Source organism: Nicotiana sylvestris, chromosome 5 (assembly GCF_000393655.2).
Source record: "Nicotiana sylvestris chromosome 5, ASM39365v2, whole genome shotgun sequence".
Lineage (NCBI taxonomy): Eukaryota > Viridiplantae > Streptophyta > Magnoliopsida > Solanales > Solanaceae > Nicotiana > Nicotiana sylvestris.
Genome location: NC_091061.1, coordinates 92,869,088 through 92,894,574, shown reverse-complemented (window position 1 = coordinate 92,894,574; position 25,487 = coordinate 92,869,088).

Here is a 25,487-nt window from a genome sequence, read left to right as displayed (position 1 = left end):
GTAGCACTTGCTGATTGTACTTCAGACTTTAAGGGACCGTCAGCTTTATGCCAACTTTTCGAAGTGTGATCTTTGGTTGGACTTGTTTGCATTCTTGGATCATGTTGTGTCTAGTGATGGTATCAAGGTGAATCCTAAGAAGATTGAGTTAGTTCAGAATTGGCCTAGATCCACTTCAACTACAAAGATCCATAGTTTCTTGGGTTTGGCATGCTACTATCATTGCTTTGTTGAGGGATTCTCATATATTGCAGTGTCATTGACCAAGTTGACTCATAAAGGTAGTCCTTCTAGATAGTCTGATGAGTGTGAAGAGATCTATCAGAAGCTCAAAGTTGCTTTGACTATAGCTCCAGTGTTGGTATTGTCCACAGGTTTAGGGCATTATACTGTATATTGTGATGCTTCATGCATTGGGCTTGGTGCGGTTTTGATGCAGGATAGTAGGGAGATTTCTTACGTATCTCAACAGTTGATGACCCATGAGAAGAATTTTTCTGTTCATGATTTGAAGTTGGTAGCTATTGTGCACGCACTCAATATTTGGAGGCACTATGTCATGATCCAAAACCCCCACCTATCACGACCCAAATTCCACCACAGCGTCATGATGACACCTAGTCTTTTAAGACTAGGTAAGCCTATTAGATGTTGATGACAATAAAATATAACGACTTCAAATTAATGAAAACTATGAAATATGATAATCAACTTGCCAAAACCTGGTAGTACTGAGTCATAAGTTCTAAATGGAATACATATCAAGTGTCGAAGAGTACAATAATGTTTGAAATAGATAAATAGTAGAAATAAAGTAAAGAGGGTGACTCTGAGGCCTATGAACGGAATAACAGGGGTACCTTGAAGTCTCCAATAAGCACAAGCATGCTTCCCTATCGATCTTCTGATCCAAAGTACTTGGATCTGCACAAAAATATGCAGAAGCATAGTATAAGTACACCATAGTTGGTACCAGTAAGTATTAAGGCTAACCTCGATAAAGTAGTGACGAGATTCAGGTCATGTGATACTCACTAGTCAAATAACCTATGCAATTTATCAAAATAAAACTAACAATAGAATATATAACCGAGGCAATATCAACAATGACTTTCGAGCACGTGATAACAACTCAAACAAGTAAAACTTCAGATATGGAAACAAGTCATCAAATATAAATACAAATGTCACGACCCAAGTTCGCCCTCCATGAACTATCGTGACGACACCTAGTCTCTACGACTAGGTAAGCCCAACAATTACGAAAAAGGGAAAACAACAGAATAACCAAATAAAAACTAAGGAATAAACAAAATGAAGGTTTAAAGATGCCGCTCGTCATATACAATATAACTCTCAAACTGCACAACATCCCAAAACCCGGAATCTCATAAAGTCACAAACTGTTGAATAACTACAAGTGTCTAACTCCAAATGTCTAAACAAAAGTAAATACAGAAGGGCTAATACTATGAGAGAGAATGGAAAGGGACTCCTCGATCTGCGGACGTGGTAGATATACCTCGAAGTCTCTAGAAAAATCGCCTCACCTCAAGGGTAGTAGGACTGCGTCGAAGTACCTGGATCTGCACATGAAAAACATGTGCAGAAAGGGCATGAGTACACCACAACAGTACTCAGTAAGTTCCAAGCCTAACCTCGGTCGAGTAGTGACGAGGAAGGTCAGGGCCCTACTGATTATAGATAAAAACGAGGTAAAATAGTATAGAATACGACAATATGTTTAATTGCTAACAATATGAAGTAACACAAGATAATAAGAATAACAATGACTATAACAGAAACAAAATAATCACAAAAGGAATATATGTACTGGGGATCTCTCGGTATCCCGAGGATCTCATAGTATCCTCAATATACGTGATAGGGATCTCTCGGTATCCTGCACTACAGTCCAAATCAATATATATGTGCAGGGGATCTCCCGGAATATAAATCCATAGTCCCAAAGTAAACAGGTAGGGGGATCTCCTGGGATACCATCCCATAGTCCCAAAGTAAACACACAGCAGCAACACGAAGAATACTCAATTCAATTCAAGTTTTATGCCAAGGCAAAATAGGTATTTCTAACCTAGCATGATGCACATAATTCAAATAAGGCAGTTTGAGAAAGTAAAGCAATTAAGTCAATTAGACATACTTCCCTAAGCTAACAACAGGCTTAAATTGCAACAGTATAAACAGGAAAGGAAATACAATTATAGTTACTTAATGAAAATAAGATTTTCAACAATTAGCACAAGTACACACTCGTCACCTCACGTACAAGGCATTTCAAATATTAACAATACAAAATCCTAAGGGGAGTTCCCCCACACAAGGTTAGGCATGTCACTTACCTCAAACCAGCTCAAAATAAACCCGAAACTACGTTCTTGGTATGAGTACTGGCTCCAAATGGCCCAAATTTATTCAAATCAATTGCATAATGTAAATATAACTTCAAGTAACTAATTCCACTAATTAATTCTAAGCTAATATGCAAAATTAGGTAAAATGACCAAAATGCCCCTAGGCCCACGTCTCGGTATCGGGTAAAATTTACAAATTCGGAATCCTCACACTCTCACGAGTCTAAGCATACAAAATTATCCAAATCCATTGTCAAATCCCCAATCAAAACTCAAAAATTAGGTCTAAAAACTTTTCCAATTTTTCTCCAATTTTTTCACCCCAAATTCAAATTTAAAGGATAAATTTAAGCATAGATTCGTGGAAATTAATCAAAACCGAGTAAGAATTACTTACCCAAAAACTCCCAGGTGAAGATCTCTCTAAAAATTGCCAATCCCAAGCTCCCAAATCAAATTTCCATGTTTTAGAGTAAACCCTTGTTCTGCCCCTTTTCTAAACTGTGGAACCACATCTGCGGCTTCTGCGGAACTCAAGTCGCATCTGCGACATTTCATTAATCCCCCAATTTCGCTTCTGCAACTCACTTACTGCACATGCGGTCCCGCAGGTGCATCCAACCCCTCGCACCTGCGGTTTCTGGTGCCTAGGATAAATCTTGCCTCTGCGGTCACCCAGCCGCTTCTGCGGCGCCGCACTTGTGGTCCCATTCATGCTGGTGTAGTTATGATAGGTTCAGCCAATATCAAATTTCTCCTAAGTCTAATTCAACTTCTGTTAAGCACCCGAAACTCACCCGAGGCCCCCGAGACCTCAACCAAATATTCTAACCAATCCTAAAACATCATTCAAACTTGTTCCAACCTTCGGAATGCTCAAGACAACATCAAAACACCAATTTAACATCGGATTCAAGCCTAAGAACTCCAAAAACTCTCAAATTACGCTTTTGATCAGAAAATCTATCAAACCTCATCCTAATGACCTGAAATTTTGCACACACGTCACATTCAACACTACGGAGCTACTCCTACTTTCAAAATTCCATTTTGACCCTTAGATCAAAATCTCACTATCGAACCGGAAACTTCAAAAATTCAACTTTCGGCATTTCAACCCTAAATAAGTTACGGACCTCCAAAACACAATCCGAACACGCCCCTAAGCCCGAAATCACCCAACGAAGCTAACGGAACCAACTGCTTTCCATTTCGAGGCTGTCTTCACACTATTCTGATACAGTTCAAATTCTAAAACTTAAACTCTCATTTAGGGACTAAGTGTCCCAAAACTCTCCGAAACTCCAAATAAACCTTCCCGACAACTCACAATAGAAGAAACAAATACAGGGAATGCAGTTAATAGGGGATCGGGGTGTAAATTCTTAAAAAGACCGGCCGGGTCGTTACAACAAACATATGGCACCTCGTGCCCACAATTCAACCATAATAACAATATCAGTTGTATACCCCGCCTTGACAATAACAATATCCTGGCTTGTCACTCTTGTCTGAGAAATAGTAATATCCCGCTGTGTTGCTCTTGTTTAACAATATCCTGCCTTGTCGCTCCTCCCTGACGATATAACAATATCCCGCCTTATTGCTATCGCCAGACAATATAACAATATCCCGCCTTGTCGCTCCTGCCTGGTAATAGAACAATATCCCGCCTTGTCGCACCCGCCAGACAATATAATAATATATCGCCTTGTCGCTCTGATTTAGTAATATTCCCATCACAATAATGACAACATCAATCACAATCGCACGAAAGAAACCTCGTGCCAACACCCTCAATCAATCTGCTCAACATATATACAGGTGCCATAATATCATAACACAATAATAACAAAGTTTCATCAAGATATAAGTTCACAACTTATCAACAAAATGCTCAAGGACATGACAATAACTTAAAAGTGTGGAGCGGTGTTCTAAAATTAAAGCATGACTATGGCTAAGTCAAATGTAACAATCCTGATAATGTAATCACAAAGTTATTTAAGTATGTTTCATATAAAGTACATTATCATATTAAGGCATATTAATAGCCTACGGTCTAATCCGAAAATAAACCACACATATTACCCATGTACACGCTCGTTACATCATATACACGTCGCTTTCCACATAACATGAATAAACAATTAAGGCCAACTCCTAAGGGATATTCCACCACACAAGGTTAGGCAAAATAAATATCTCAAATAAGCCAAATTAATACTCTAAAAGCCCTTGACTCTCAACTCCGCCTCCAAACGTGTCAAATCTATCCAAAAATAACTCGATAATATCAAACATGGTCATAGAAATACATTCCAATTTATAAATCTTCGATCATTAACAAAAATCAAAAAGTCAACCGGGCCCTCCTCCCGGAACCCAACAAAATTCAAAAATTCCAAACATCCATTTGAAGACGAGTCCAACCATACAAGTTTCATCCAAATCCGACTCTGAATTGGTGTTTAGTCCCCATGTGTTGCCAAAATCCCTATTTTTCTTCAATTAGATTCATCATTCAAATGCTAAATTCAAGGATGGAATCATGAATAATAATTAAATTTGAATCAAAAACACTCACGCCATTCCAAATCGTGGAAATCCCCTCAAAAATTGCCCAAATTCGAGCTCCTAATCTGAAAATGTTATAAAATAACCTAACCCCTAGAAATAGAGTATTTAAGGCTGCACAGGGGTCTCCTTCATGATTGCAGGACCTACTTCGCGATTGCGAAGCACAATCCAATCAGCTGCCTCCAAGAGACCCTACGCGAATGCGAGACACTTCCCGCGATCGCGCTTCACCAGCGCCTGTGCTTACTCAAACGCGATGTCATTTCGCAAATACGATAGCTAAATCATCTGACTTCTTTAGCCGGACAAAGACCTACACACACAAACACAAACCTAAGCTTCAGCTCCCCAAATTACATGATTGCAACCTTACCTTAGAGAACGTGAAGAACAAAAGATTCCAGCCACAAAACACACTCCGTGATCACGATGAATACCAGAACACCAGAATACCAGAAAACCAACAACTCCAAACATGAGAGAAGTGGTTTGTAACCCATATGAAACACATCCAAGGCTCCTGGGACCCCGTCCAATAACACCAACCAATCCCAAAATAATACGAACCTACTCGGGGCCTCAAATCACATAAAATAACATCAAAACCATGAATCACACCTCAAATCAAATTTAATAAACTAATCAAAATTTCTGAATTCCAAACTTACGCCGAACATGCCAAAATAACTCGAAATGACCTCAAATTTTATACACAAGTCATAAATCACTATACAAACGTATTTCAAGATTGCCAAACGGATATCGATAACCACAAAATCAACTATGGGTTAAACCTATGAACTTCTAAACATTCAAACTTCCAACTTTTGCCAATTAGAGCCAAATCAACATAGGAACCTCCGAATCCAAATCCGAACATATGCATAAGTCCAAAATTATCATTCGGACCTAACAGAACTTTCAAAACTATGATTCGGGGTCAAATACACAAAAGTCAAACTTGGTCAATACTTCCAATTTAAGCTTCTAAAATAGGAACTAAGTGTTCTAATTCAATCTAAAACCTCCCCGGAACTATACCAACCAACCATCTCTGCAAGTCACATAACAACAAATACACATATGCGAAGCATCAAATAGGGGAATGGGGCTGAAATATACAAAACGACCAATCAGTTTATCACATTCTCCCCCCCTAAGTAAACGTTCCTCAAACATACCAAGAGTTGTTCCTAAGACCTCGAATTACTGTTAATGACGTAAGAAACATGTAGAAACTCATAACCACTCTCCCAATCAACATGTCACGGAGTTCTCTTACCCGACAAGAACCATTGCCAAACTCTAAGCTGAATAATGACATTCTAATCCAGACATGCCTTATCCAACCCCGATTGCATAATTTCAGGTCCAATGACCTCATCTCCTCCGGTGAAAGCTATTCGACCAACAAGCCACATCAAATGCCACCTAGTAATATATGAAGCAATCTACACCCAATAGCAACCACTCGAATATAACTGAAGATGGAAAAAGAACCAATTAAGAGAACTATGTCCAACAGGTACAACCCCAATGGCACTATACTATGAATCCATCATACAAGGGAGAATCAAAACACACAAAATAACCACACAGAATCTCATTCTAACATAACCCCACTACGGCATTTAGCCCAGTCCAAACATATCGATCCACAGAGAATACCCATCGACCCATAATGCTCATAATAAACAACCACATACGTATCAACAACCAATACGCGAAATGAATAACCATAACCATAGAGAACGGATAGCATAATATGCCACCAAGAGGAAAAACATGACTAAGGTGCAATAAGCAACTCAACATCCCAAGAGCCTCTTGCCCCAAATCTTGCCACCAAGACTGAATGGAATTACATCATACATGTACATAGCCAAGAAGTCTCACAACCCATCATAACATAAAAGATCAATATATGAAAGAAATCAAGGCACAAATAGCATCCTTTCCGCCCGGTGACAAACCCATAGTGACTGACGCGCAAGAGTGAGCAAACCTGATCTGATGCCAGAACCACATTCTTATTTGGCCTACCAATAGGCCCCCAAATCAATCTATATCATCCTAAAATGGGTAAATAACCTTCCAAAAGTACATAGTAACCTGTCCATAACACATACCACTAGTTGTCTAACTCTTATCATATCTTCACAGTCCATAACTAAGGAATTTCCTTTGAGAACATCCAGCCTCTAAACCTCAAGAATATAAGAATCTACATATCCGATCCCGACTCCACCACTCAATAACTAAAACATAACTCATACACAATCATCTCACATAAAATACTTACATAAATCTTTTGTTCCACGTAGCAAGAACTTGAACGTCAACAATCAACATCTATGCGATTACCGTAATACTAGCCAAGTATCTGCAAGTCAAAAATACAATATGTCTCCTAACACGCACACCCTTATTATGCGATACAAGGTAGTACTAACATCCTCTAAATATCTGAAATATCAATCCTACACGGCGCACCACATCTATCATGATATCATATGAAAATACGAGGATCCTATTCTCAACTATGAATTACAAGTAGGACAGACATTCCATCCACAGAAAACCTCCCACTAACTCAATCCCATAAGTCGTGGCCAAACTACCCTTAACTCTGTGAAATCCATTTGCATATAATCAAATCATCAGATCTTATTTCCTAATAGATTAACCAAGTCAGGAAGACTGCCAAACCCGAAAGTAACTCATTCCAAAATACTTGCTCTGAAAGGACCTTTTGTGAATCCGAAGTCATTTCTTGTGTCTTTCTAATACAGCTATGTAGAGTCAACAATGATATAGAAGTAGCTCAAGTCTAGATACCATCTAGTACAGATCTCAACTCCTAGCCATACACAAATCTGAAAATCCTTAAATACCACATATAAATCTTGAACCCATTAGGAACTTCTCGATAGTCATCCACTCCAACATCGGTAGCCTCACCATAGCCAATGTCACAGTCTTAGTGTGACGATCAATAATAGCATGATACAGAGATAGCCAATCCATACCCAAATTACATCAAAATCCACCATATAAAGAAACAAAAGATCAACCCTAGAATCGTAGCCCCCGATAGTGATCTTACAAGAATGATAGACATGATCTACCACAATAGAGTCCTCAACGACCGTACACACAAAACCATGAGTATCTAGAGGATCACGAGATATATCCAAATATAAAGCAAAAAAGTATGACGCATAAAAATAAGTAGGACCTGGATCAAGTAAAATTGATGTATCTCTATGACAGACCAGAATAATACCTGTAATGACAACATATGATGCAACAACATCATACCTACTAGCAAAACCATAACAACAGGCCTAGACTCTCCATCTAGGGCATCCTCTACCCGCCTCTCCCCTACCTCTATCTGGTTGTACATGTGGAGTAGTAGCTGGAGTAAAAACCATAGCCTGAGTACCCTGATGAGGTACACCCATCTGGAGTCAGGGAAGATCTCTCACCAGGTGTTTAGTATCCCCACACTCAAAACAATGTCTCTACCGACATGGCTATTGGGGTTGAGTCTTCTTGGGATGACTGGAGTAACTACTCTAAGAACCTCGTGCAGAAGTTGCAATGAATGATGGTTGCCCTATACGAGTGCTCTGGAATACATGGCTAGTTTGAGAATCATGTGAAACCTAAAGTGTAGGCTGAATTGGTCGACTGGAAGAACCTCTACTATGGTGGGTCTTGGATGTAGAATAGAAACCACAAAATCCTCTAGAACCACGAGGCTTCTTTTCCTCCATATCCTTCGACTCCTACCCATGGACACGCTCTAACCACCTAGCAATATCTGCTACATGATGGAATGGAGTCTCAGTCTCCAACTCCCGTGCTATCTCAAATTTGAGGTTGTAGGCAAGTCCCTCAATGTATCTATAAACTCTCTTTCTATTAGTGGAAAACAAAGCAAGTACATGCGAGATAACTCTGTACACCTCATAGCATATTCGGACTCAATCATGCCCCCTTAGCACAACTACTCAAACTCGGTGCATAACTCAACCTTGCGGTTCTATGGAATAAACCCTCTCAAGAATAGATCAGAGATTTGGGACCATGTAAGTGGTGATGCACTAGCTAGCCTACTCGCCTCATAAGTATGCCACTATCTATTTGCCAGCCTCGTTAGTTGAAAGGTAGTAAGGTCAACCCCGCTCGACTCTACCAAAACCATAGTACGTAAAATGTAGTGATATTGATCAAAGTAACCCTGCTCACCCTCAGAAGCCCCACCACTTAAATAAGGATGATGATATTTCTAGAACCTACCTAGTGCACCTTGTACAAGGGGTGCCTTCAGCGGTCAGTCCAAGCAACCCAACCCGAGTCAGTTCCAGGCGACATAGCCATCGAGAGTTTGCTTTGAATATGGAAACACCCACCATATGGTTAGAGAGTACCCGAGACTCAGGAGGGTTACACCTCCCTATACTACTCAAGATTCACAGATTCAGTCAGGTCCACAGACTTGTCATGCCATGATTGTTGCCCCAGTTGCCACTCCACCCTCATAACCAGCTAGGGGTGAGGGACGGGCGGATAGAGGTCGCCGTAGAGGGGGAGTTTAGGACAAATTTTATGATTTTCCTAGTAGGACGGAGGAATTTACTTTAGAATTAGTCATTATGGGTATGATTTTGGTTTTCCGTAGAGATGCATCAGTCTTATTTGATCCAAGATCCACTTATTTGTATATGTCATCTTACTTTGCCCTGTATTTGGATATATCTCTTGATTATTTGAGTACTCCTGTTAATGTGTCCACGTATGCGAGAGATTCTAATATTGTAGACCGTGTGTATCGGCTGTGTTTAGTTATTATCGGTGGTTTTAAGACCGGAGTTGATCTATTATTACTTAGTATAGTAGACTTTGATGTTATCTTGGGTATGGACTGGTTGTCGCCCTATCATGCTATTCCATATTTTCATGCCAAGACTGTGAAATTGGCTATCCTAAGTTTGCCACGGTTAGAGTGGAGAGGTGCATTGTATTATGTTCCTAGATGACTCGTGTCATTTCTAAAGGCTCATCGGATGGTTGAGAAGGGGTTTGAGGCTTATCGAGTATTTGTGAGAGATGTCAATATTTATACTCCTACCGTGGAGTAAGTTGCGGTACTGAGAAACTTTCCAAATGTATTTCCAGCAGATCTTCTGGGCATACCGCCCAATAAGGATATCGAATTTGGTATTGACTTGTTGCCGGGAACTCAACCCATTTCTATTCCACCATATCGTATGGCCCAACGGAGCTGAAGGAGTTAAAAGAGCAGTGTAACGACCCAACTGGTCGTTTTGCCTTTTATAACCCTGTTACCTTAAATAAAACTTTCCTTGCTTTCTTTAACTAATTTACAACTTGCGGGGATGGTGGGTTCGGGATTTGGAAGAGTTTGGAGTGAAATATGCCCATTTGATTCCTTAGGATTTTCTTAAAAGGCTAAGTTTGACTTTGGTCAACATTTTGAGCAAACGGACCTGGATTCATGATTTGACGGTTCCAGAGGATCCGTAGGAAAATATGGGACCTGGGCGTATGCTCAGAATCGAATTTTGAGGTCCCTAGCCCGAGTAATGAATTTTTATTAGAAATTGTTAATCTGAAGTTTTAAAGATTTAAAGAAACTAATTAATGATTGATTCCATTGGTATCGGGCTCGTATGTTGGTTCTGGAGCCCGGTACAGGTCCTATATATCATTTAAGACTTGTCTGCAAAATTTGGTGTCAATCCGAGTAGTTTAAGGGCATTTTGGCTCGTTGGAGGAAAATTAACAACGTGAAGTTCATAAGTTTGATTCAATTGGTTTTAATGGGTGATTCTTAGATTTAGCGTTGTTTTGGGCATTCTGAAGGTTCGAGTAGGTCCGTTTCATGATTTCAGACTTGTCGGTATGTTCGGGCGGGCCCCAGGAGCCCCGAGCGTCAATCAGATGAGGTTCGAGTGAAGTTGGAATTTTCGAGAAGTTCTGAAGCATCTGCTTCTGTCATAACCGCACCTACGGTTGGTTGACTGCAGATGCGAGACCGCTTCGGTCAAGGCAAGCCAGGCCAAGAACCGCAGAAGCGGCTCCCAAGCCGTAGAAACGGCTTCAAGACCACAGAAGCGGTCCCAGCCCGCTTGGCCCATTTTCACAGATACGGTCTCTTCCTCGCAGAAGCGGGACCGTAGATGCAGAAATCGTTGAAGTAGTGAGCTTCATTTAATACGGGTTCTAAGTCATTTTTTTCCACTTTTCACTCCTCCATTGGCGATTTTGGGAGCTTTTGAGAGAAGACTTCCACCTAGCATCTTGAAGTAAGTTTATCCCACTAATTCTTAGTTTAATACTTGTGTCTTAGGTAGATTAAACACTAGAATATAGGTAAAAACAAGGGGTCAGAGCAAAACCTAGGGTTTTAATAAAAGTTAGATTTAACCACGAATTTTGTTATGGAATGAATTAGAAATCATATATTATTGATTCTTAGGTTATAGAGAACAACTTTCTTCGAGAAATTTCAGAATCCGGGCACGTGGGCCCGGGGTCGAATTTTAGGAAACTTGTATTAATGGTTGGAAAATGGCTTAAATAGCTAGAATTCGATCTTGTGATCTTATATTGACTAGTTCCTACCTCATTTAACTAGTTTTGGATTGTTCGGCTCCGAATTGAGGGTTTAGGCTCATTCGTGGTATTGGAAGTGCACTTTGGAGCGAGGTGAGTCTCCTTTCTAACCTTGTAAGAGGGAATTGTCCCCATAGGTGCAATAATCGAGTAATTTGCTACTAAATGCGAGGGCTACGTACGCACTAGGTGACAAGAGTCTGTGCGTAGCTACTATTATGTTAGTTGTACGGGTAGTCTAGGACCTATATCATGTTATATTTGTGAATGTCTTTATATTTTCTTGTTAATGTGACCACCTAGGGCATGTTAGAGACTTGGAAAGGAATATAAGCAAATGTATACACTTGTTGGACACTTGTATGAATTTACTTGTAAGTAAATGCGCATTCATGTGTTTTATTGATATTAATTGATATTTGTGGATCGGGCTGATCGCCTCGGAAGAAATAGATGTATCTATGGTTCGCGCCATTCGACCCTCTGGCAGTGCACAGTTTATTTTCTGTTGGATCGGGTCGTCGACCTCGGCATAGTGTATGTCTGATATCTATGTGAAATCTTATGCATGACTTGACCTGCTAAATATTTGAAATGTAAATGGCTAATTGTAAAATTTTTAAGAACATGACATATTACCTCTTGCTACAAACTGTTGATTATTTGTGATTTCCATGCTTAGTGTAACACTTCATTGTATTATTTGACCTTAGTAAGTATCAAGTCGACCTCTCGTCTCTACTTCTTCGAGATTAGATGGGATACTTACCGGTTACATATTGTTTATGTACTCATACTACAATTCTGTACTTAATTGTACATGATATGAGGAAGGTGTATCTGGCTATCAGACTAGTGCGTGACCCTAATTCATAGACCAAGACTTCCATAGTGAGCTGCTCCCTTCCGGTGTCGTTCAGTAGCTTGATGGGGTCTTTCTTTACTTTTGCTGTCTATTCTATCCCGGACAGTATGATAGTATTATTCTTTTGTATATTCTACCAGTTGCCCACTACTTGTGACACCAAGTCTTGACACACACATTAGTAGACAGTTCTTTTGGGTTGTATAATTATTATTAAATATTGCTTATCATCACCTGTTTTAATTTCAAATTAAGAAATGTTGTAACCGATTTGGGTAAGTAAAATAATAATTTACTAATACTTCCGCGTTGGCTTGCCTGCCAATGGTGTTGGGTGCCATCACGACCCTTAGTGGATTTTGGGTCGTGACAAGCAGTTTCAAGAGTTGCTTGATAAGGGACTTCATTCGGCCTAGTATGTGGCCTTGGGGTCCTCGGGTCTTTTTTCTGAAGAAGAAGATAAAGATAATCCAGGATCAGCTTTGTGCAGCCCAATCTAGACTGAAGAGTTATGCGGATCGAAAGGTTAGTGATGTTGCATTCACGGTAGGAAGGCGAGTCTTGCTCCGAGTTTCGTGTGATGAGGTTCGGGAAGAAGGGAAAGTTGAGCCCTAGGTATATCGGACCTTTTGAGATCCTTGAGAGGATTGCTTGAGGTGGCCTATAAGCTTTTATTGCAACCTAATTCATCTTTGGTTCATCTGTTGTTCCATGTTTCTATGATCCGAAAGTATTACGGTGATACGTCTCATATTCTAGACTTCAACAGAGTCCAATTTGCCAAGGATTTGACTTATGTTGAGGAGCCAATGGCTATCATGCGTAGACAGGTCCAGAAGTTGAGATCAAAGAATATTGCTTCAGTGATGGTTCAATGGAGGGGTCATGCAGTCGAGGAGGTGACCTGGGAGACCAAGCACAACATGCAGAGTCATTATCCACATCTATTAATGACTTCAGGTATGTCCTTATACATGTTCGAGGATGAATGTTTGTTTTAAAAGGGGGAGAATGTAACGACCGAATTGGTTATTTTCTGTAATTGTGCCCTGTTACCCCTTTTTATACTTCACACATGTGTGTTTATGGCTTTATGACTTGTGGGGTTTATCAGTTTCGTTTCGGGAAGCTTTCGGGTTAATTTTGACCCTTTGATTCTTGACTTAGAAGTTTAAATTATAAATGTTGACCAAACATTGACTTTTATGAAAACGACCTTAGAACTGTGTTTTGATGGCCCCGATAGCTTCGTATCATGATTTTGGACTTGGGAATATGCCCGGTATTAATTTCAAATATTCGTAGGTCGATTTGTGTTGATTTGTCAAAATCTAGCAATTTGAAGTTGAAAGGTTTGACCGTTGGTTGACTTAGCAAAGAATTTGATTTTAGGACTTGGAATAGGTCCATTATTGTTTTTAGAACTTATCTGCAAAATTTAGTATCGTTTGTTGTTGATTTGGTAGGGTTTAGTTGTTACTTTAAAAATTCTTGAACTTTACTTTGAAATTTATGTATTTTAATGTTTGTTTTGTAGTTTTAGATGTTATTTTTATGTTTTGATCATGCGAGCGAGTTCGTATGATATTTTTAGACTTATGGGGATACTTGGTTTGGGGCCCCAAGGGTTCGAATGAGTTTCAGACATGTTTCGGAATGTTTTTAAACTGAAATTAGACTACTGGTGCTTAGGTACCGCAATTACGAGCACCAACATCCCATTTGCGAAGATGACAGTTGGGGACTGAGATGTTGCAATTGCGACTTCCCCGTCGCAATTGCGAAGATTGCCAGATTTTGCCTTAGTTTGCATTTGCAAACATTTGTTCGCTTTTGTGATGCCCTCCAGTTCGCGATTGCGAAGCCTCTATCGCAACTGTGATGATTTATGAGGCTGCCAGGGTTCGAAAACGCGAGCCTTAGTATGCAATGGCGAGGGTTTGCAAATGTGAACCATGTGTTGCAAATCATCTACAACTGGTACAAAAGGCTGAGAGATGGGAATTTTGAAAATATTCTCTCATTTTTAACTATATACTCGGTAAGGCAATTTAGAGAGGGGATTTTTACCTAAAAACTTTTGTGTAAGTGATTCTAATATATTTTTAATCATATTCCATCTATATATCTTAGATTTTAATGACAAAATCATGCGAATCAAGGTGAAAATTTTTGGAACTTTGCCATGTTTTTGAAAAATAAGAATTTGAGTTTAAAGAACCGATTTGGACATGTATATTGAAACTATTCACACATATGAACTCGTGGAGTCATGGGTAGTCGGAATCTACCATTGGACCCGGGTTACCGGGCGACTCCTGGGTTGACGTTTTGGGAAATTTATAAAGATCTTAGCTTTATCTATTGTAATTAACTTCCATTGCATTGGTTGATGATATTAAGTCAATTTTGGCTAGATTTGAGCCTCATCGAGGCAAATTTTAGGGGAAAAGCTATTTCAGAGAGTTGAATTAGCGTAGTTAAGGTAAGTATCTTGCCTAACTTTGTGTGGGGGAATTATCCCTTAGGATTTGGGATTGATTGTGTCTTTTGTGGTGTGTGAAAGCCGTGTACCCAAGGTGACGAGTGGGTACATGGGTTGTACGTGGTATTTGACTGGTTTAGGCTACTTAGACTATTTCCATGTTTTAATTGAAATGTCATATCATGTTTGAAAATCTCATAGTCAATCTATTCTTATTTGTATTAGTCTATCCTTACATGACTTAATTGTTGTTCTACGTCATACTTGATAAATTGCTCTCATGCTTTATTTGAGCTTGTTGCCCCTTTATTTGATACATGTCATCTCTTTCATTGTTGATTATCATTACTTGAAGTCATTGCACTTGTTACCTCTTTCATTGTTAATTATATCTCATTTGAAGTCATGTTATTCCTTCCATTGTGATTTATTTGTATTTAGTTCTTAGTTACATCTTATCTTTCTATTTGTTGAGTTATTGGCGTTGAGGTTGTCTTATATCATTTTGAAGCAAAGTTGATAATTGTTGAGATATCTTTCTTGTTGAGAATTTACATTCATTATTATTGTTTATATTCTTGTACACGTTATGGTGGAGCCATGGGCTATAGTTGGGAAACATTGGTATTATTGATTGTTCGCAAGTTGTGATATATGTGCACTTGTGATACGAGTTGTTATTGTAATGTGATATTGACGCGCATGCGGCAGTATAAGGCTTGAAGTTAATGTGAATGCGGAGGTATAAGGTCGAAATTATGTGTGTGTTGCTTGCAGGGGAACTACGTGACGCTACGCTACGTCATAAGGTGGGCTAAAGTGTGTGTAGCTATTTCGGAAAAACTTTTTTCAAAACCTATTTCAAATCTATGGCACACGCGGTGGTATAAGGAAAGATTGTGATTGAGATTGTGAATTATGAATATGAAGCAGTACCTAAGATGTGATTCTTGATACATATTCACGAGGCGGTACCTCGGTGGTGATTCATTTTATACACGAGGCAGTACCTTATTGTGATTCTTGTTATTTTGTTCTTCCTTATTTTTATCAGTTATTGTCCGTATATGATCATTGTGGTCCTCTTTAACTGATTCCTTTATGTTATTTCCGTGCTTACAATTTCAGTATTTGTTTATGCTGTTAATTGTTTCGTATCGATTATTTCACCGCTTTCTATTATTTATCCTTATTACTTTTTATATTGTTTATTTATATCCTAGTCAGTGTCTTGACCTGTCCCCGTCGTTACTCTACTGTGGTTAGGCTTGATAATTATTGGATACCATTGTGGTGTACTCATACTATGCTTATGCACATCTTTTTGTGCAGATCTGACTACCGCAAAACCCACAGTTAAATATGCTTGCTAGTCGAATATAGTAAAATATAATATAGTAAAATATAATATTGAGATTTATGTGATTTAAAACTAAAATTAACTAAGATTCTAAACTATTGGCTAATGACAATCGACGCAAGTAATAAGCAAAGAAAGTATCAATTGGGAGAAGATAGGGTTCATAGGATATGTGCAAGACAAATATTTGGGATCTAACTCTAGATAATTCACTTCTAATGTTCAAGTGCGTCTCTCGAATTCACTTGGTTATTAATTCAATTTTTTAGTAGAAACTCCTCTCTCAATTAAGTCTCAACCTCACAAGAAGAACTAATTTAAGCTCGTGAAGATATGTAAGAATTCGTAGTGGATTGGTATTTAGTAGAACCTCTCTTGATTATCCTCCTTACTAGGTTTAATCAACAATTCAACTAGCCTCTTCTGATTACTAAGAATAATTAATGAATTCAAGTAACAAAATATAATACAAAGATATCATACGTTATGCCTCTCTCGATTACATGAACTAGTGAATATAGATGCAATGATTAAAACATCCAAAATAATTAAATACATAAAAACTAGAGTTAATTATCCACAAACAAGTAACAATACACCAAATCCATCAAATCCTAAAGAGAACTACTCCATGGATATGGAGTAATTCATCACAAATATATTTAAGTTAAGGGAAAACATAAAACGATCCAAACTCTTGTCTCTTGTAAGGATTGAATGATGAAATCCTTGAGATTTTGCTTCTCCACCTCCTCCTTGGCTTCCTTAGGTCGAAAATGTGTCAAAAGTGCTACAATTAATGTTTTTACATGTATTTATACTTAGTAGGGTCGGGCCCAAACGAAAACACCTTTTCCTGCGAGAAATAGGATTCTAGCTCCGTAAAAAATACACAGTCGTGCCACATGGGGCGACGCGCCAGGCGGGGCAGCAGTGGAACTTATCAGAGACCTTGCAATTTGACTGTTGGCAGAATTTGGCAGTCGCGGAGTGCCACGCGTCGCCCCATGCACCGCGGTTGTGGTGATATCTCAGAGCTTGGCTTTTTGCTTATTTTTTGAAGTCCAGACATGGTTCTCAACCGCGAACATGATCTCGGCTTATTCCCTTGGATTTTTACTCGGACTTCAAAGCTCCAAATAGCTCGAATTAGCTCCATAACATCTACATCACTCGAAATCACTCCTAGAGTGGAGTAAATTAGAGTGCAATAAGCGACTAAAATACGAGATTATAGCCTACTATCAACACCCCACACTTAAACTATTGCTCATCCACGAGCAATCCAACTACACTGCATATAGATATGACCTCATTAAACAACTCTCTTAACTCATAATACCAAGAATATTTAAAATAGACGAAGCACAATAGTGCAACATCCTCGCCTCAAGATTTGACTCACACGTACCCTGCATTATTCACAACTCACTCCCTTATTCTAACATAGAGGTCAATGACAGTATCTTTCCTTCATGAATCAAGTGCCCTCACACGACAATAGAGAGTAGTTCCACACACAATAAAATTTAAGAACCATTAGGAACTCAAGATAGAAAGAATTCAGTCACTCTCAGAAACAACATTCATATGCCACAAAAGATGAACCATAGGCTTGCCCGTAGTGTACTACTCTACTAATTGATCTCATTTAGTCAATGGTCACGTAAGACTTTAATTGGTTGTAATGTAGGCTGCGGGACATGTAGGATACATTTTGATATAAGAGTGACTACACCTCCCTAAGAACTCTAATATATACACTTTAACATTTAAAACCCCACACTTATGTCAAACCATAACTCCACCTTCATATTAATATACATTAACTCCCTACTTCTTTAAGCATAATTACATCAAGAGTTACCACTATTCAAAGAATCATTGCACAACAATACAACTATTTTCTTTTTCTTTTTTTTTTCTTTTTCAATTCAAGTGGCTCTACTTTTTTAAAACAATGCACCCTTCTTATTATCTCATTAGTTCAACTAAAAATCCAAACCAACCACCCCACACTTCAACTTTCACAAAGTTCATACAATTCAAGTGCTCACGAGAGGTGCATGGTTCAAATAGATGGTCAATTCAAAGAAATGGGTAAGGCTTGTAATGTGGTTTCCAAAAAAAACATGATTACATACTCAACGGGGTTAACTAAGATATATAACAATTACGCGGGCAAACATATATCATTGGCTCCACAAAGAAACACTTATATCACTTCCTAGACTGAAAAAAAACTACAATTTTGCTTTGCAAACACATGGGGCAAGTTACATACATCAAATCCAATGGACATAATAACACAAAACCTCACACACACATGGCACATAACTCACTCAGGATTGGACTCATCATGACACTGTAGTCAAAGTAGTTGAGGAAAGTTAAAATTATACTATTTAAGGTACTTATACAAGAGTCAAAACTTGAGCCTAAGCGTCAAAACTAAAGCACACACTATTTGCAAGGAATAACAAAGTCAAGATATATAGCTTTAATTCAAATCACAGCACAAGGTTTCCTACTACTAACAAAAATAAAAACTAACTATACCCAGTTCAAACAAAACCCTTGAAAAAGACCCGCAACATAAAGAAAAACCAAGAGGGAATTATTACACTACATGCAAAGGAAAATCTTTTTTTCTTTTTTCCTTTAACTTAAATCCCTCAAGAAACCTATTGAATGATAACCATCATCGAGAAAATTCGAATTTTTTTAAATTTTAATGTTTTTTTTAAAATTTTTCTACTCAAGCTAACAAACACAAAAACAATCAAGCTAACTAAAGCAAACACAAAGACTAATATACATACAACATACAATCATCCCCCATCCCGCACTCTAAGTTGTGGCATGTCCCCATGACACACAATTAAAAAGCATAAGGTAGAGGAAACTTCCCTAAATGTCTATTCAGGGTCTGAATCAAAGTCGGGCTCCATTCCTCACGCCCGAACTAGTGCACACATCCACACTGATAGCTTCTTCTTATCCTTCTTGAGGTACACCCCACACTTATCTCTCTCAATCAATGAAACCTTCTCTTTCATGCCCTTCACCTTCTACTCAAAACTTGCAGCTGGCTTTTTCTTTTTCACCCCTTTGTCTGCATTCATCTCAAATATCACTGTCTGCTCACCCACTCTAAGCATGAGTTTTCTCTCGTGTATATCTAGTATTGCTCTACTCGTTTCTAAGAATGGTGTTCCTAGGATGAGGGGTATCTCCTTGTTCTCCTCCATCTTCACCACTATAAAGTCTACAGGAAATACAAACTTATCAATCTGCACAAAGACATATTCAACTATCCCCTAGGGTATTATCTTTGTCTGATCTACCAACTGCAATGATATTGGTGAAAACCTTATCTCTCCAATCTCAGTCTCCAGTTTCCTATAAATAGATAAAAGGCATTAGATTAATTGAGGAACCAGAATCACATAACGATTTATCAAAGTGAAGAATGCTTAAAGAGCAGGGAATAGTAAAACTCCTTGGATTTCCACACTTTTGTGGGGGTTTGTTTTGCAAGATTGCACTGCAATGCTCAGTAAGCTTGACCACGATGTCTCTTCTATCCTCCTCTTATTTGTAAGGATCTCCTTCAAGAATTTGGCATAATCTGAAATTTGTGAGAGAACTTCAGTAAATGGCAGGTTTACATTAACCTGTCTCAGAATATCTAGAAATCTCTCAAACTGCTTGTCCAGCTTTTCTCTAAATAGCTTTTTGGGAAAAGGTAAAGCAAGCATGTGCTCGCTCACATCATGATCCTCCCTCATTGAAGTTTCTTCCTTCTTCTTTTTCTCAGCCCCCTTCCTGCCTTTCCTTTTCTTATCATCTTGAATCAGCTGCTCCCCTTTCTTTTTCAGGTGTCAACCTCTTTTTTGGATTGGAGCGGGTTCTTTCAACACTTACCCGCTTCTCAAGGTCGCAACATTTGTTATTTCTTTGGGATTCTTATCAGTATCAGTTGGCAGAGTACCTGTGATTCTCTCAGGAAGTATAGTTGCATTTTGTCCCACTTGTCTCTTTAAGTTACACAAACGTGTCCCAAGCTCTTTGATACCTGCACCATGAGCATCTAGCCTCTCATCCGTATTGACAATGAATGACTTCATTAGATATTCTAACCCAGACTGAATTAGCTGTTGAGGCTGAAACTACTGGCTTTGCTGATTTTGAAATCCTGGAGCTCCTTGTCCCTGAAATCTGGGCTTATTTTGTTGCCAAGCATTTGCAGTAACACCAAGTGAACTCCATGAAAAACTGTGGTATTTTTTACCCATTGCATTAAAGTTATAATTACCCATAGCATTAACTTCCTCCATGGTAGCTTGACACTCATGTGTAAGGTGTCCTCTTCCACATATATCACAGGCTTCATAAGGCTCATTATGTATCAAGGCTAAGGTCAGATTCCTTATTTCTTTGGCCATGGCATCAAGTTGTACTTGCACAGATGTGTTAGCATCAACTTGGTGAACCCTAGTTGATCTTCTTCTTTCAGCAATACCAGAGGGCCATTAATTTGTATCTTCAGATAACTCATCTAAAATTGTGACTATATCTCCTCTGGAGTCTTTTTCATCAACGGTCCTCCAGCTGCATTGATCAATGTTCTATCTGAGGCCGGTGTCAATCCATCTTAAAAGTCTTGGAGTTACATCCAGAGTTCAATTCCCTTATGTTGAACCTTTTGCTCAATCTCCTTAAACCTCTCTTATGCTTCAAAGACAGTTTCAGTCTCGTTCTGGCAGAAGTTATTGATTTCCCTTCTAAACTTGCCCGTTTTAGCTGAGAAGAAATATTTAGCAAGATATTTTCTGGTCATCTCCTCCCATGTTCTAATTGATCCATGGGGTAAGCTTCAAAGCAAGTGCTTTGCATCATCTTTGATAGTGAGGGGGAATGCCCTTATGTTAACTGCATCTTATGACACACCTTTATATTGAAAAGTGTTCATAATCTCCTCAAAGTCCATCAGATGATTGTTTGGATCTTCATTTGGCTTTCCTCTGAAGAAACAACAACTTTAAAGGGATTGGAGCAACCCTTGCTTCAACTCAAAATTATTGGCTGCAACTGGAGGAGGTCTCACACGTGATAAACATTGGTTGTAGGTCTAACATAATCACGAAGTGGTCTCCCTTGGCTGGGAGCTACGTTTTCGAACTGGTTTGCACCCAAGGGCTGATTTTGAGTCATTCTTTGAGCCCTCACCTCTTCATATGCAATTTCTACATCCCTGGCATGACCCGGATTTCCCACCCTCGGGAGTCGTGATGGTGCCTACTCATGAAAGCTAGGCAAGCCAAGAGTTACAAATCTTATTACCCTTTTTTCTTAGCCTTTTTACAGTTCAATTTGACAGGCTATCAACAACGGAATAACCATAATAATAGAATAAATGCGGAAGACGAAATCCGATAATATCACTAAATACTAATATGGAAATCCAAAATAAAACTCTACCCAGAATTGGTGTCACAATGTCACAGACTATCTATGAATACTACAAACAGCGATCTGAAGGAAAATAATACAAATCTGCTCTGAAATACATAAAAACAGAATGGAACAATAGAAGGGGGACGTCAAGGCTTGCGGGCGTCTGCAAGACTACCTCGGGTCTCCGCCACTGGACTGAAGGCAGCAACCTCTCTACGGTCCAAATGCTCCAACACCGGGATCTGCATACAGTGTAGAGTGTAGTACTAGCACAACCGACCCCATGTGCTGGTAAGTATCAAGCCTAACCTCGGCAAAGTAGTGACAAGGCTAGGACAATACTACCAAATAAACTTGTGCAGTTATATTATATACAACAAATAATAACAACAAAAACTAGCAGTTAAAGATGGGAAGGGGAAACATGCTGCGAGGAATATCATGTACAAAACAGAGTTTTGGTAAAGAAGCATAAGGAACACCATAAATCAATTATGAGCAAGAATAAGGAAAGACAATAACAAGCGCACCGCATCACCCTTCGTGCTTTTACTCTCGTTCTCACCATAAGAATCAATATATTCAGCATGGCATCACCCGTCATGTTTTTCCGTCAAATAATCATGGCACGACATTATGCTTCGTGCATTATCACTCATATGATGGCACAACATCACCCTTTGTGCTTTTACATTTACAATATCGGCATGACATTACCCTTCGTGCATTAACACTCACTTACAAATATCACGCATAACATCAACCTTCGTGCTTTCCACTCATCCTTGCCAAAGAAACAATCACAAGCAATTCGGGCAAGGGAATCAATAAAATCACAAAAGAATCTCGGAAAGGGAGCAATGGTATAACAATAATATCCTGGCAAGGGAACCAATATCATAAGCAATAACATCCCGGCAAGGGAATCAATATCATAAGCAATAATATCCCGGCAAGGGAATCAATATCATAAGCAATAATATCCGGCCAAGGGAAACAATATCATAAACCTCCTCTCTTTTCCCCAATTGCTTCACAACTTAATTCTCAACTTGGGCCAATGCTCTAAAATGCTCAATTACTAAGAATACATCCATGAGCCTTGTTCAACATTAGAAAACATCATATTAAGCATGGACAACACATAACGGAGTCATAACAATCATAGTATAAGACTCAAGGGCATGCTTAACACCAAAGTATAGGTACTCATCACCACACCTATACGACGTACTCAACAAGTAACACATAGCAAATAAGACTCCAACTCCTATTCCCTCAAGATAAGGTTAGACCAAACACTTACCTCAATGCCATGAACATAATCAAGCCTCAACTACAGCTTTACCTCTTGATTCCACCACCAACCCGCTTGAATCTAGCCACAATTTACCTAATAACGTTAATAATTGCTAAATAAACCAATTCCAATGCATGAAAATAGTTTTCCCCTTATTTTCCCCAAAAAGTCAAAAATCGACCCGAGGCCCGCTTGGTCCAAACCCGAAATTCGAAACAAAACCTGATTACCCATTCACCCCCGAGCCTAGATATACAATTGGTTTTGGAATCCGACCTCAATTTGAGGTCTACATCCTCAAATCTCGATATTCCTAAGTTCTACCCAAAATTCTCAATTCCACCATAAAAATCCTAGATTCTAGGATGAAATCTTGTAAAAAGAAGTTAAGGAGTGAAAGAAATGAGCTAAAAATCACTTACTTGCGTTTTGGGGAAGAAGGAGTGTCTTAAAAAATCGTCTCTTATGTTTTTAGGGTTTTGGAAAATGAAAAATGGCTGAAAAAGTCTCGTTCATATATACCCCTCTCAGACCATCACCGCTGACCGCATGAAAAGGACCGCGGACACAGAGCTCCACTGTGGACCGCAAAATATCGAGCGCGGCCACGAAGGTTTGGCCATGCCCACTGCTGACCACGAAAACCCTACCGCGTTCGCGAAGATCCCACTGCGGTCGCGAAGATTCACCGCGGACCGCGTAGCTCGGCTCAGACACCTACAACTTCTCTGAACTTGCAACAGTTATTTTCTAAGTCTAATTCACTCTGTGGCCTATCCAAAACTCACTCCGAGCCCTCGGGGCTCCAAACTAATCATGCACGCAAGTCTAAAAACATCATAAGGACTTGCTCTTGCGATCAAATCCTCAAAATAACATCAAAAACTATGAATTAAACCTCAAATTCATGAAATCACTCAAGAACATCAAAACTTCTATTTTTTTCTCAAGTATACGTCCGATTTATACCAAATCATTTCCTATCTTTACCAAATTTCACAGATTTAACTTAATTATTATTTTAAACTTGTACCAGGATCCAAAACCAATATACGGGTCCGATACCATCAAGAAATTATATCAATTCACTTCTAAAAGCCTTTATATATTCCAGCAAACAATTTTCTTTAAAAATTCCTTTCTCGGGCTTGGGACCTAGGAATTCGATTTCGTGCATACGCCCAAGTCCCAAATTTTACTAGGGACCCTACGAGATCGTCAGATCAAGGGTCCAGGTCCATTTTCCAAGAATGTTTACCAAAGTCAACTTTAATCAATTTTAAAGGTCATTATCCTTATTTTACTTAGTTTTCACATAAAAGCTTTCCATAAACGTGCTCGGACTGCGCATGCTAATCGAGGTGAGACAAAAAGAGGTTTTTAAGGCCTCGGAACACAAAATTTACTTTCAAAACGAGTGATGACCTTTTGGGTCATCATATTATCCACCTCTAAAACAAACATTCATCCTCGAACGGACATAAGAAAAGTACCTAAGTCACAGAAAAGATGGGGATATCGGCTCCGCATATTGGACTCGGACTCCCTGGTCACTGCCTCAACAGGCAAACCCCTCCACTGAATACGAATCGAAGGAAAACTCTTCGATCTCAACTGACGAACCTGCCGGTCTAGAATAGCTACTGACTCCTCCTCATAGGACAAGTCCTTGTCCAACTGGACAGTGCTGAAGTCTAACATGTGGGATAGATCGTCGTGATACTTGCGAAGCATGGACACATGAAACACTAGATACACGGCTGATAAACTCGATGGAAATGCAAGTCTGTAAGCCACCTCTCCCATTTGATCAAGAATCTTAAAAGGACCAATGAATCTAGGGCTTAGCTTGCCCTTCTTTCCAAATCTCATCACGCCCTTCATAGGCGACACCCGAAGCAACACCTGCTTGCCGACCATGAATGCCACATCACGAACCTTCCGGTTGGCAAAACCCTTTTGTCTGGACTGAGCAGTATGAAGCCTATCCTGAATGATCTTAACCTTGTCCAAGGCATCCTGAACTAGATCCGTACCCAACAACCGAGCCTCTCCAGGCTCAAACCACCAAACCGGCGACCGACACTGCCTACCATATAAAGCCTCATATGGAGCCATTTGGATGCTCGGCTGGTAACTGTTGTTGTAGGCAAACTCCGCTAAAGGCAAGAACTGATCCCACGAGCCTCCAAAGTCAATAACACAAGCTCGGAGCATATCCTCCAAAATCTGAATAGTATGCTCGGACTGCCCGTCCGTCTGAGGATGAAATGTTGTGCTCAACTCGACCTGTGTGCCCAACTCATGCTGAACTATGCTGAACTACGCTCTAGAAATGCGAGGTAAACTACATACCTTGATCCGAAATGATAGACACGGGCACACTATGAAGATGAACAATCTCCCAGATATAG